Source organism: Mustela lutreola, chromosome 1 (assembly GCF_030435805.1).
Source record: "Mustela lutreola isolate mMusLut2 chromosome 1, mMusLut2.pri, whole genome shotgun sequence".
NCBI lineage: Eukaryota > Metazoa > Chordata > Mammalia > Carnivora > Mustelidae > Mustela > Mustela lutreola.
Window position 1 is genome coordinate 183,027,050 of NC_081290.1, and position 13,050 is coordinate 183,040,099.

General features: G+C 42.6%; 1 long non-coding RNA gene across 1 annotated transcript; it reads right to left on the reverse strand.

Annotated features, from left to right (window-relative positions):
- Window positions 1–6,599: 6,599 nt before the first annotated feature.
- On the reverse strand, window positions 6,600–11,895 carry LOC131835620 (uncharacterized). Its single transcript, XR_009355276.1, has 3 exons — window positions 11,758–11,895; window positions 11,484–11,645; window positions 6,600–8,237 (listed from the first exon to the last, which is right to left on the reverse strand). It is a non-coding gene; the product is annotated as an uncharacterized LOC131835620 (long non-coding RNA).
- Window positions 11,896–13,050: the final 1,155 nt, after the last annotated feature.

Sequence of the window (13,050 nt, forward strand, 5' to 3'; positions counted from 1 at the left end):
AACAGACAGAGAAACCAAGCTATCTCTTTTATGGACTTAGTGGAGAAAACATGCTTTTAGGATTGTGCGTTAAGTAGGGGGTTTTCTTGTTGTTGTTGTTTTTGTAGACTTTGTCTTAAACTTAGCTTCGTCTCTCTCCCCAACTTTTTTTCTTTTTCTTTCTTTTTTTTTTTTTTTTTTTTTTAGTAAAGGGGCAAATTTGGGAACTGGGTTGCTGGGATCCCCTGCCCCACTGGTCCTCCAGGGAAAGTCAGAGACTGGAGACCAGGCTGACCTGCAGACCGTGGGGAAGCCTTACTGAGTGTATGATGCACATGGACTCATGGGAGGAGGCAGCTGGAGCTCTCTGGCTTAGCTCAAAGGGCTCAGCTCTGACAAAAGCTCAGAAAGTGACCTCTCTTATCTGTTTCACAGCACATCTGTCCCCAGTCCCTCTCAGAACAGAAGGGGAGGGGGTATGAGTAGGTTAGCTGTGGGTAACAGTAGCTTTAACTGGGGAGATGGAAAGAACAAATCTGCAGGTGTGGCCCTATTAAGACTCAAGGGTCTGAACAGGTGAACCTACCTTTGCTTGTGGGTTTCAAAGCATCTCGGAATAAGTAGCATCAACCTGTTAGCCCTGGAAAATTCTCTAGAGGGATTCGAGCTCTCTGCACATCCTCATACCAAGACTTTGCTTGGTTCCCTATATTTACTCCATGTTCAACAGCGAAGGATAAAAGTTGTAAGATTCTTTTTAAAAAAAATTTTTTTAAAAAGATTTTATTTATTTATTTGACAGATCACAAGTAGGCAGAGAGGCAGGCAGAGGGAGAGAAAGAGGAGGAAGCAGGCTCCCTGCTGAGCAGAGAGCCTGATGCGGGGCTCAATCCCAGGACCCTGAGACCATGACCTGAGCCAAAAGCAGAGGCTTTAACCCACTGAGCCACCCAGGCACCCCAAGTTGTAAGATTCTTGACCTGGACTATACAGTTATGCGCAAATCAAGAAAGGAGACTGTAAGCACCTCTGTGATGAAAGGATCTGTAGACTATCACCAGATGGCAGATGCTCCAGATGCTCCCAGAAACCAAAGGAGCAAGAATTGTAAGCCAAGGTGAATTTGAAATAGCCCCTGACTACATACTCTTGGCCTTCTGGCTCCCTCTGTTTCCAGCTGGTCTCTGTCTTCCCATATGTATTGATTGACTTCTTCCATTTGGCCATCAGATTCTCAAGGATAAGGGCTATCCCTGAAAGTATATGATGGCCATATCCATCAACTTTTGAAGTTGGGCCTCTCACTAGAATCTCCTTTCCCAAGGGGCCATGTCTTACTCATGACTGCATCCCCAGAGCCAGGCACAGAGCTATTATCAGGATTCTTTTTTTTTAAATGAACAAACTGATGCATTTCTGTCTTTTGGCACAGTGCCCGATATTCAGTAGACTCTTGGTAAAGGTTAAACTGAACTTGTAGACATTTCTCACTCCTTTGCATGACCTGTCTCCAGTTTGTGAACCAGAGAATAAGGCTAATTAGGAAAAGGACAAGGGCTGGGGTGCCAGTCACTGGACTGAGCCGATCAAAATGAAATTTCTCCAAGCGTTCACACTGTCAATTCTTAAAAATCTACTTTGACATCGTCAGAGTCTCTTTTCCCTTCACTCATCAAATTTATGTCAGACAGAGCCACCAACTGCTTTTAAATCAATTTCCATTTTCACACAAACTCTGTTATATAATCAGAAGTCAGGAACCATCATCCACACAAATTACTTCTCTCTGCTCTTCAAAAAGAAACAACATTCATCGCAATAAAACGATGACTACCAGCTCAGTTCTGTGCTTTCCCCTGATCTTTGGAATATATACAATGGAGCACTAGCAGTGCAGCACTGGAGGAGATAAGAGAGCATTTAGATCCTATTGCCAGTGACACCCCATTAGGTCTCAAGTACTCATTAAGACTCTGGTTCAATAGATGATAAGAAAAATGCTTATGCCCTATTATAACTCTAAGTAGTCTTCGTCATTTTATTTCTGATTCATTTTATCTCTGATTTGAAAGGGCGGGTTGAAAAATTGCAGTAATTCGAGAGAATTTGGGCATAAATCTTGCTTGGGAATCTCTGAAACTGCTATTTACCCAAAGCCTAAAACCAGGCTATTATTGAAAAGGGCTTTAGTTAGCAGATAGAATTATGCATCTGTTGAGACTCTGATCAGTAGAGCAATAAGTGAGAAACCTGAATATCAATATGTAATGTTGTCCTCATTTATTTTTTCTGGAAAGAAAAAAATTACATAAGGACTTATTGATCAATGAAATAGCTGTCTGATGGTTGAACTTCTTAGTTCTCCAGAGAAAGAAATGTATGTCATGGAATTGAAATGTAAAATAATGACAAAAGGTGACTTCTATCCTCAACTGACACATTTTATCCCTCAAAAATAAAAAATTTATCATAAAATTATCAACATTTCTTTTATTTTCACTTTCAAGGGACTCCTCAGAGCAAGATTTGTCCTATGGCCATTGGCTTAATGCAGACCTAGCTCATTCATGAATTCCCCCAAGGCTCCCAGCTCCCAGGGCTGGGGACTGAATGTGTCCTATTCATCGATAGATCCCCAGCACCAAGTTGAGTGCTTAGCCCAAAGTGGGTGCTGTGGCTGAATGAATGATTTTTCATGCTTGTTCATATAACCCCCTTGACCTTTCTACCAACCAAATTCAGTCATTTCCTAATTTAATGCAGATTCTTCTGCAGATTCTTTCTAGGTAAAATTCTGTTCCCCCTTATTGTATCCTCATTATTACTTCATGGAAAACTCAGTCTTGTGAAGAACTTTAGGCCTTGATTCTCTTCACTGTCAAACATTGTCTTCCAATTGCTTTCTCCCAACTCTGAAGACCGAAGACATTTATTATTTTTCTACCCTTATAGAGCCTAACATGATGTAGGGATATCATAAACAATGAATAACTTGGAATGTTAATGACAACAAGTCTTCTGACATATCTGGTCAATTTGGTAATAAATGGGTCCATAATCCCTTTAACTAGATTCCCTCCCTCATCCTAGCCCACAAATCACTACTTGCTTTTTTCTTTATCTTTTAAATCAGTAGGCCCTGATGTTTTAGTAATGAGAACGTGGTTTTGTCGATCCTGGGCTCTATAACCTTGTTCACAGGGTTGTGAGCCAATTCTCTGTCCAGTATGACTCCCTGGGGGGCTCCAGATTCCAGTGGAAGGTTCCACTGAAGTTACGAAACAACGAGAACTCAGCTTTAAGTGCTTTATAGTCAAGTTCTGAACACATGAAGTACCATTTATAGGAAAGTTATTTTTTGTGTGTGTGGATGTAAAAGTTTGAATATCTGTGATGAAACAGAATTATTCTAATCTTTCCTTTAAATGTAAATCTTACAAGAGAAAACCTTATGGACCTGATCTTAGGGGACCTGATGAAGATGAGTAGTCTTATTTTAGATGACAGTTTGGGAGACTTGTCTTAGCCTGGGTTCTCCCCCAAAGCAGAACCTGAGAGAGGCTTGTGTGCAGGTAGTTGACTTAGAAAGTGATCCCAGGGAACAGAAAGGAGGGACAAGGGAGCAAAACAGAGAAGGAGGAAAATCAAAAGGATGGATATTGAATTGACCACTGTGAACCTTAACCCTATGGGACATTCTGAGGAAATTATAATCACCCAGGAATGGGGCGGTAGTTGTTCATTAGTTCCTGTCCTCTGTGTCTCCACATTTCCAGAGATGCTGTAGGCAGCAAGGTTGGGTGGGTGCTGGCAGGTGAAGCCTGCATGAAGTTGGTTGAAGCCTCATTGGAAGGGGTTCCCATATCAGGGCTAGCGGAAGAAGAGGGCTAAGAAAATCTGGAGCCGTGCACAAGGACTGCTCTACACAGGAATGTTCTCTTTGGCACTAACACCTCCAGTGTGTAGGAAGGACCCTGATGGTCCAGAGGGGCCTGACCTCTTTCATGCTGACTGTCCTGTGCTGTACAAGGCTTCAACCAAATATGGTCCAAACACAGAGCCTGTTCAATTTTACATGCATTCAGTTTGCTAAAACAAGCCCCCCCCCACAAACTAAGGCAACACCCCAGCTTACAAAGGAGTGATGCAGCATTGCTTACTAAGCAGCCTGACTCCCATGCGACTTTGACAGAATTTGTTATCACATCTCCTTGGAAACCATCCCAGTGTGTGAGCATCAGAACACCCAAGCAGCCCGCGTATCTCAAAGACAGGTGTTAAGGATAAGGTAGGACGGAAATCAGAGGCTCTCCTTCAAGTGGTACTTCAATACTCGGCCCACTAAAAGTTTTAGTATTTATTGATTTTTCCCCATAATTTATCAATTGCCAATTCAATTATGTCCATCCACTCAAAATTAATTTTAAGAAACCTGTCGAGTCTTTTGATAATAGGCAACCTCGTGACAAATTTATATTTTAATCAATACTATTTAAAGTAAAACAAATCCACCTTCCAGGCCAGTAACTAGGAAAAATGACCATTGTCAACTAACATCTAGACTTCATTATTCTTAACCACTCAATAGTAGTCAAGTGAGTCCCAGGTGCAGAATATTAAAAATTGTATGCACAGCACTTTGCTCTGTTTCCCTTCCCAGATTTTAGGATAATCATACTTGGAACCAAAAAGTGAGGACCATTACTCAAAGCTGTACCAGCCAGTGGGAGGATAATCACTTCCTTAAAATAACTCAGTCAGAATACTAATAGGTGATACTAAATGGTGAAAACACTGATCAACAACAATGTTGTTTAAAGCTTTTCAGACTTTGAGCCACACGCATATGTCCATGGCAGGCAGTTTCTGCTCCTATGACGTCGGAGCTGAAATGTTTTCCGTCCTTGTGGAGATCTGGTTCTCCAGCTTTATCTTTGATGTTGTGAGTTGTCCTTACAACCACCACTGTGTTCTCCCAGGACATTTTATTTGAGCCATTTGGTTTCTATTGTTTGCTCCTTTATAAACAAGCAAGTCCGTGTTTACTGGTCACTGATACTTCCCAAAGCAAACTCCAGTACAATACTGAGGTAAATGGTAAGAAGCTTACTGAGAAGCCACCTGTGCTCTGAGAACATTGTCTGATTTGAAATCTAGTACACATTTTTGGTTTGTTTGCGCTGCTGAAGAAATGCTTCTTAGCTAAAATGCTATAATACCAAGCAGCTACTCTTTACTCCAAGGGTTTGACTAAATATTAGCTAATTTAATTTTATAGTAACCCTGTCAAGTAAAGCAGGGTTCGTTTTTAAGACTTCAGTTTTTTTTTAGAGCAATTTAAAGTTTATAGCAATATAGCAATATTATAGCAATATTGAGGGGAAGAAACAGGGGTTTCACGTACACTCCCCATACACAGCCTCTCCCATTATCTAAAGCCTTCCACTAGACTGGTACATTTGTTATAACTGACGAACCTAGGACACATTGTAATCTCCCAAAGTCCATAATTTACATTATGGCTCACTCTTCAGTGTTATTTATTCTGTGGGTTTGTTCAAAAGCAGAATTACATGTATCCATCATTATGGTATCATACAGAGTATTTTCCTTGTCCTAAAATTCCTCTAGGCTCCACCTATTCATCCCATCTACTGTCCCTCCAGACCGCTGGAAAGTAGTGCTCACTTTGCTGTGTCCATAGTTTGTCCCCCAAATGTTACATAGTTAGAATCATACTGTATGTCCTCTTTTCAGATTGGCTTCTTTCACTTAATAATATGTGCTTAACGTTCCTTCATGTCTTTCTATGGCTTGATAGCTCACTTCTTTTTAGTGCTAAATAATATTCCATTGTCTGGAGGTACCACAGTTCATTTATGGGTTCCCTTACTGAGAGACTTTTCATTGCTTCCAAGTTCTGGCAATAATGAATAAAGCTTCTATAAACATTGGTGTGTAGGTTTTTGTATGGACATAAATTTTCAACTCCTTTGGGTAAATACCAAGCAGTGTGGCTGCTGGATCATAGAGCAGGAGTATATTTAGTTTTATAAGGAACTGCCAAAGTGCTGCAAAGTGGCTGCATTCTTTAACGTTCCAACCAGCCACGAACGGGAGTTGCTATTGTCTCATATCCTCCTCCGCAGGTTTAGTGACGTCAGCCTTTGGATTTGGCCATTATTATAGATGTAATGTTGTATCTCATTGTTGTTTTAATTTGCATTTCCCTGATGACAAGTCATATTGAGCATCTTTTCATGTGCTTCTCTTCCTTCTGCATATCTTTTTTGGTGAGTTATCTCTTCAGGTCTTTGGCCCATCCTTGTCTTTTGAAAATGAATACACCCAGGTTTACAGTCATTAAGTAACTTGATCAATAGCTTATTTTTCACAGGTAATTTGAGACTAGGATTTTGTCATTTAAAATTCCATCCTCTTTTCACAAAATTAAAAAAAAAAAAAACAAGTTTAAGTACAGACAGGAAGAAAAGGCAGCTACTTAGGAATAATCAAGTTCTAGGTCTCTTTACAGTTGTGGTCCAACCATATAGAAAACAATTTGCCAAGAGAAATTTTATTTTCATATTTTTCAAAATTTTCATTTCAACATCTACATAACTCATAAGGAATATAATACACAGATTGCTCATCAAAACCTCACATGTCAGAAGATGCTTGGGGTCTGAGATGGCTTTTGCTCACTCACTCTTTCTTTCTGGCTTTTTTAGTCTGTTTGTTTTTGGCTTTCGTCTTTCTAATCCCACCCCAAAGTTTTCCCCTAGTCCCAAATCACTTGCCAATAAGGAGTGATGTCTGAATCTAAAAGATGTGAACTTTATTTCAGTTTGTGACCCGCTTAGAGAAAACCAGATTGTACAGTTTGTATGTCACTTATAATCTTTACATGCTTGCACAGATCAGAAACACTAGGACACAGAAGAACCAGTTAGGGGTTGTTCTGTCTCCTTATGCTTCTTCTCTGCTATGCCTCCTCCTTCCTACTGATAATAATGTATGTTGGTGGAATAAAATCCTTTATCTTGAAAGGAACTGTAAAGAGCTTCATATCTATCGCCATCCAGCAGCGATAATAACGACTCTCCGTTCACTTGGGTTTCAAAAAAGGGCACTACTTTATTTCATATGGCCATCGCTTATATAGGGGAGCTAAGCCAATCAGCATAGACAGCGATATGCATCCACCAATCTTAAGCTTGTTACCAAGTACCCACAGCATAGCAATAGTTCAACAGCCAATAGGTAGTACTTCCTGTTTACGATCAGTCACTCTAGACACACCTTCTGGCAAATTGCCAGGCGCCATTTTGCAAAGCTCTGCGGTTGACGGATCTCCGGGCCCCTGGAGCATCCGCCCTCGACAGTTCCCCCTTTTTGTTTTATGGTAGAAGGAAAGACTCAGCAGGGGTCGTGCCTGTCTTAGGTTGTCGCAAGGCCAAGAATATCCTTACCTGTTATTGGATCATGATGCTTATAGGATCATGTCCTGTTTTAGGTTGGTATATTCTGCCTATGATCTTACCCGTCTTTGACTTCCGATCCAGCATACTGAGCCATACCTGGGGCGACTGTCCGGACTCAATGGATAACAGAGCTTGTTTGATGACAATGGTGTCTCTTTTACGAATCCTCATCATGGGGCAAATGCACCATAAGCAACACACCACAGCGAATATCAGCAATCCACCCATGGATATGAACCCAAACCATTGCTTCCCCCATCCTACAACATTTTTCATAAAGGCAACAAATTGAGATACTGAAGCTACTTCTACCTTACTGGCATTAACGTTAACAATATTAGCACGAAGCTGTATTGTTAGATTCTCGAATCTGGCACTCCAGTTGCCTGTAAGCATCTTGGATAGTTCCCTGGAATAAGTAGCTGCTCGAGTGAGGTTATCATATGCAACTGGAGTAATGCAGAGTCCAGTATCTGAGCGAAGGTATCCTACAGTCAGTAGTTGTATTACAATGTCCATTTGTTCTTGTAGCAAGTCAATCCGCTGATTAGCAAAAAGAATACCCGCACGGAGATGACCATTAATTTCACTCTGGGTTTGTAGAGCTTCTGCGGTATTCCTAGACAGTTGATTAATCTCCTTGGCTGTAGGAATAGCAATGGCAAGTGCAGTAGCAGCGGCAGCGACGGCAGCAGCGGAGGCGGCAACAGCTGTCACCATGGCAGCAGTGATACCAAAGTCTCTTATGTCTCAGCAAAACTGGAAGGTCTCCCTCTGGGACAGAGACGGGCATAGGCAAAAACACTGAAATACGCATTATCATAGCAAATGAAAAGCCTGTAGCATTCCAACATTGTGTAAGGAAGCAAGTGTTCAACGTACAGTTCAACTTATTAGAAATGGTTGTACTGTTACTGACAAGAAACATAAAAGGGGGGTGAATACAAACAGGAGTAAGCAAAAACGCGACACTTCCAGAACAAGTCTGCACTTCAACACTTGCTTCAAACGCCTGGGAAAAGTTGTGCTTATAAGAGGAGTTACATAATAAATTAGTAGTTAAGAGTGTGGGGTAAGTAGCAGCTGGATAACTTTTGACAATTGACCCTGTAAATCACCTGTGCCTTGTATGGTTTTCCACGCCCTAGCGGCAGCAGTAGCAATTTGCAAATACACTGCAGGTGGAAAATTGATCTGATTTTGATTTCCCGAAAACGGTCCTGTACCAGTCAGCATTTCTAAATTCCAAGCTCCATTCCCAGCTCCCGCACCATGGCGAGCAGCCTCCGCATAGCCATCCTGATCTGCCATCCTCCACACAAGATATTGCCCTCCAGACAAGCAAGCTTGCGCCAGACCACTCCAGTCCAAAGGCGCCAGGCCTTGCCCCACGACCCCATGGCGCGCAAGAACGCCCAAGCAGCCCCCATTCCCAAAGGAGCTCCACCCGCCTCCAGCAACTCCCGCAGAGGCCCCTCCACACACACTCTGGAGACCTCCGAACCCACAGTATATCAGAAATAAATAGTCAAGAAGCAAAGAAAAGACTAGTCTGCTATCGTCACTAAAACAGTGAGCTTTCTCAAGATTGTCACCAACACCAGTGAGCTTACTCTGCTATCGTCACTAAAACAGTGAGCGTTGCAATCGTCACTATAATCAGTGAACTTTCCTAAAACTTCTCTGGCCAGAATTTTCTTCTAAATAAATTCCTCACATACCTCAGTGCACTGTTAGAAACGGAGAAAGGGGGATCCCCATACGGGCCACCATTTTATCGCCATCCAGCAGCGATAATAACGACTCTCTGTCCACTTGGGTTTCAAAAAGGGGCACTACTTTATTTCATATGGCCATCGCTTATATAGGGGAGCTAAGCCAATCAGCATAGACAGCGATATGCATCCACCAATCTTAAGCTTGTTACCAAGTACCCACAGCATAGCAATAGTTCAACAGTCAATAGGTAGTACTTCCTGTTTACGATCAATCACTCTAGACACACCTTCTGGCAAATCGCCAGGCGCCATTTTGCAAAGCTCTGCGGTTGACGGATCTCCGGGCCCCTGGAGCATCCACCCTGGACACATATCTTCACATGTTTAAAGGCATTATTATTCCTCTTTGACGAACAAGGTCCCTTGAGCCTGGGGGTATGCATAAAGCCACTAAGTGGTGGAGTAGACTGAACTCTTCATGTAAAATCTTTGTCTTTGGTCATTTCCGTATGTTGTCAGTCCCTTTTCAAGGGCCTAGCTTTTGAGTTGGAGGAGACTAAAAATAAGCTGGGCACACCTGTTTTCGGCCTGCATAAAAGCTGGCCCGTGTCAGTGAGCACTTGGGTAAGCTGGGCCCGGAGAGAGTGTTGGGAATCTCATGGGAATGAGGCCGACCGGCGCCGACTGCACAGACGCAGGGCCCCTGGGCTAAGGGGGTGCAGGCACATGCAGTTACTGCCCTGCACCGGGTGCCTGATACAGGAAGTTCAGGGTGATCCAGGCCCCAGAGGAAGATCTTGTATCCCTGATCTGCTTTGGGGGAAGAGAGAGCATGTGACACGTAATCCACATCTTAGCGGTATCCGTCTTAGACTTAAAGAATAAATGCATTCTGTTCAGTGAAGAAGAGAATTTTGTGAAGGAGAGATTTGGGGGAAAAGTTATTTTAGGAAGAGGATAGAACATGTGTAAGACCCAGAGATGAGAGAGAGCAAAGAGAGTTGTGGAAACAAAGCAAGGATGTTTAACGTAGAGGGCAAAATAACGTATCATTTTATTAGGTTCCCATAAAAGTATGAGTCCTCTCTGAATGACTCTCTAGACCACAGAACCAAGAACACAGCATTAAAAATGTCCACAGATGGTTGCTTGAGTGGCTCAGTCATTAGGCGTCTGCCTTCAGCTCAGGTAATGATCTTGGGGTTCAGGGATCAAGCCCGCATCAGGCTCCCTGCTCATCGGGAAGTCTGCTTCTCCCTCACCTACTCCCCCTGCTTGTGTTCCCTGTCTCACTGTGTGTCTCTCTGTCAAGTAATAAAAATATTAAAAAAAAAAAAAAAAAAGCCTTTTGTGAGCTGGGTCTGGCTGGCCAAAACCCACTCCAGGAGCCTGGCAGAATCAGCCACAAGTCTGGTGCTGAGGCCCAAAGGCTCTCTTTGCCTGTGTTGGTCCCCACAGCGCAGCAAAACCCGGGCCATCCTGACCAGTCTAATTAGTCTACAACTAATTAGAGTCTTCTCAGGCTTGCTAATTGCCTGAGAACCATTTTAGTAGACCACAGCTGAGAGGGGCACTTAAAATTGCTTTTCCATTGACCCAGCAGAAGTAATCTGAACCTTTCATATCTGAAGAAATAGTCAAGAAACACTTAGCTCTCTTGATTTTCTGGAAGTAATGTATTTGGGATTCCAGGGAGGAAACATAGTTTTCAGACTTTTATTCTGGGCATGAAATCACTTTTTCTGGAATGAGGGCTCTGGAATAAAGTGTTCAGTCCTTCTAATGGCAGCTTTGCAGGAACTGCTAACAGGGGAAGCGCGTGCATTCTCCTGGCACCATCTGATGGACTGTCTTACAAAATCAGGACCTGCCAGCATGTACATCTCTAGGGCAAGGAGCAGACTGGCCTCTTGATGGTCACACTCACATTGCATCTTGCACTTACAAACATGAACCAAACCAAACAAACCCACAGCACAAATCCAAACATGCTTGTATTGTAAATATCTGCTCTTTTACATAAGGGGAAATTTTCCCGATTGGCCAGTTGGCCCCATTTCCCCTCATTGACTCTTAGGGAACTCGATTTCAAATTGATATCTTGCCCAGTGCTCTATGACACAGAATAAAATGAACAAACAAAACTGAAGAACTGTTTTTGAGCACTTAATATACGCCAGGCACTAAGCACTTTTATCTTCACTGTCATTTAATCTCCAGAGTAACACCATGGGGTAGATAGATATTCTTTCCCCCTTCTACAGAAGAGGAAGCTGAGGAACAGAGAGGTCAAATGATTTACCTTCCGTCACAGCTGGAGGGAGTCAGAGGCAGGCAGGACACAGAGCCCATCTGCTTGCAAAACCCTCTCTCGTTTTCACGATATCACATTGCCTCCAGGAGGGAGGCACACCGTACTTCAGGAGCAGTCGCTTCGGGAAGACTTAAGGCTTCTGTTGGCAAACTGATAAAGAAAATAGAGGAAATTAGACAATTTAAGTTTAAGAGGGAAAAAAACCAAACAAACAAACCTCCCCTTGCCTCTTAAGGAGGGAAAATCTGGTTCCAAAACATACCTTAAAAAATAAATGAGTAACAAGCATCTCCTCCTGGAAATAGTTGCCACTGATTTCAAAGAATCTTTACTCTGAGCACATGTCATTGCTGCGGAAGGTGACAGCCCCCAGAGTCTGAAGCCACAGTGCCGAGTCTGAGCCCCACTCCTGACTGCATGGCAGGGCTCCAGGGGCTGGGGAAAAGGGCGTTTGTTGGCACACGGGCCCAGCGCCCCTTCCTTTCTGGCAGAATGAACTGAGCCTGTGCAATGTGATTCAAGGCATCAGAGACCAGGCCAAAACATCTAGGGCTTTAGTTACTTTGAAGACAAAGATCACCCACACTTGTGTATTAGAACACACTGACCACTCAGTTCTACTAAAATGGCAGATCCAGGAAGTCCTGTTTAAAAACAATGACTAAAAAAATAAATAAAATAAAATAAAATAAAAACAATGATGAACATAGCACTGGAGCCTGGGGATTCCTAAGACCCAGTGCCTTCAGGCCAGCTGCATCCACTCAGCAAGCACATGCCAATAAACTTGAGGTCCTGCTTTCTCCCCAAATTTCGGCCTTCACTCCCACCTTTGAATTCACTCTTTCTGTTCTGGGCAGTGCCCAGTTCTGAGAGGGGAAACCACACAGACTCGTTTAACTTGTATCCCAGCCAGATGCCCAGGACCGCTGTGCGTGAGGTTCATATGTGTGCTTTTCTTCCCTGGCCATGCTCCCAACCCGAGTGCTGGTACCACTACTGTGGTTCCTTTATGTTATAGACATAACGAGGACAGTTCAACATCTTTTCCTCCTCAAAGAATTGTCACATACATAAAAAATAATAAAATTGCCTCATTTGACATAGACGAGGCAAACTCCACTAAAGTGGTGGTGATATTCGTAGGATATCCTTTGCTGCTTGGTCTTCAGCAGCTGACCATCTCCCCTCACCTCCCCTCTCTTCCCTTCCCCCAGCACTTCTCTCCCTACACCACCTACTTCTGGCTTTTTGTTAGTTCTGTTGTTTTGGGGTTGCCACCTTTATCATTTTATTAGGTTCCCATAAAAGTATGAGTCCTCTCTGAGTGAGCACATTAATTTATTTTAGAGTTTCCTTGTTTGTGTTTGCACTTGTATTATTATTATTATTACAGCTTGTAGCATGATCATAGAAGATGCAAGTTTTCTTTCTTCTCTACGATCCTCTTTTTATCCAAGTTGACTTAGCTGTTTACGGAAGAATATAGTCTTCCTCACATATTTTTCCCATCTTTATTGAGGTATAATTGATAAATAAAAACTATATATCTAAA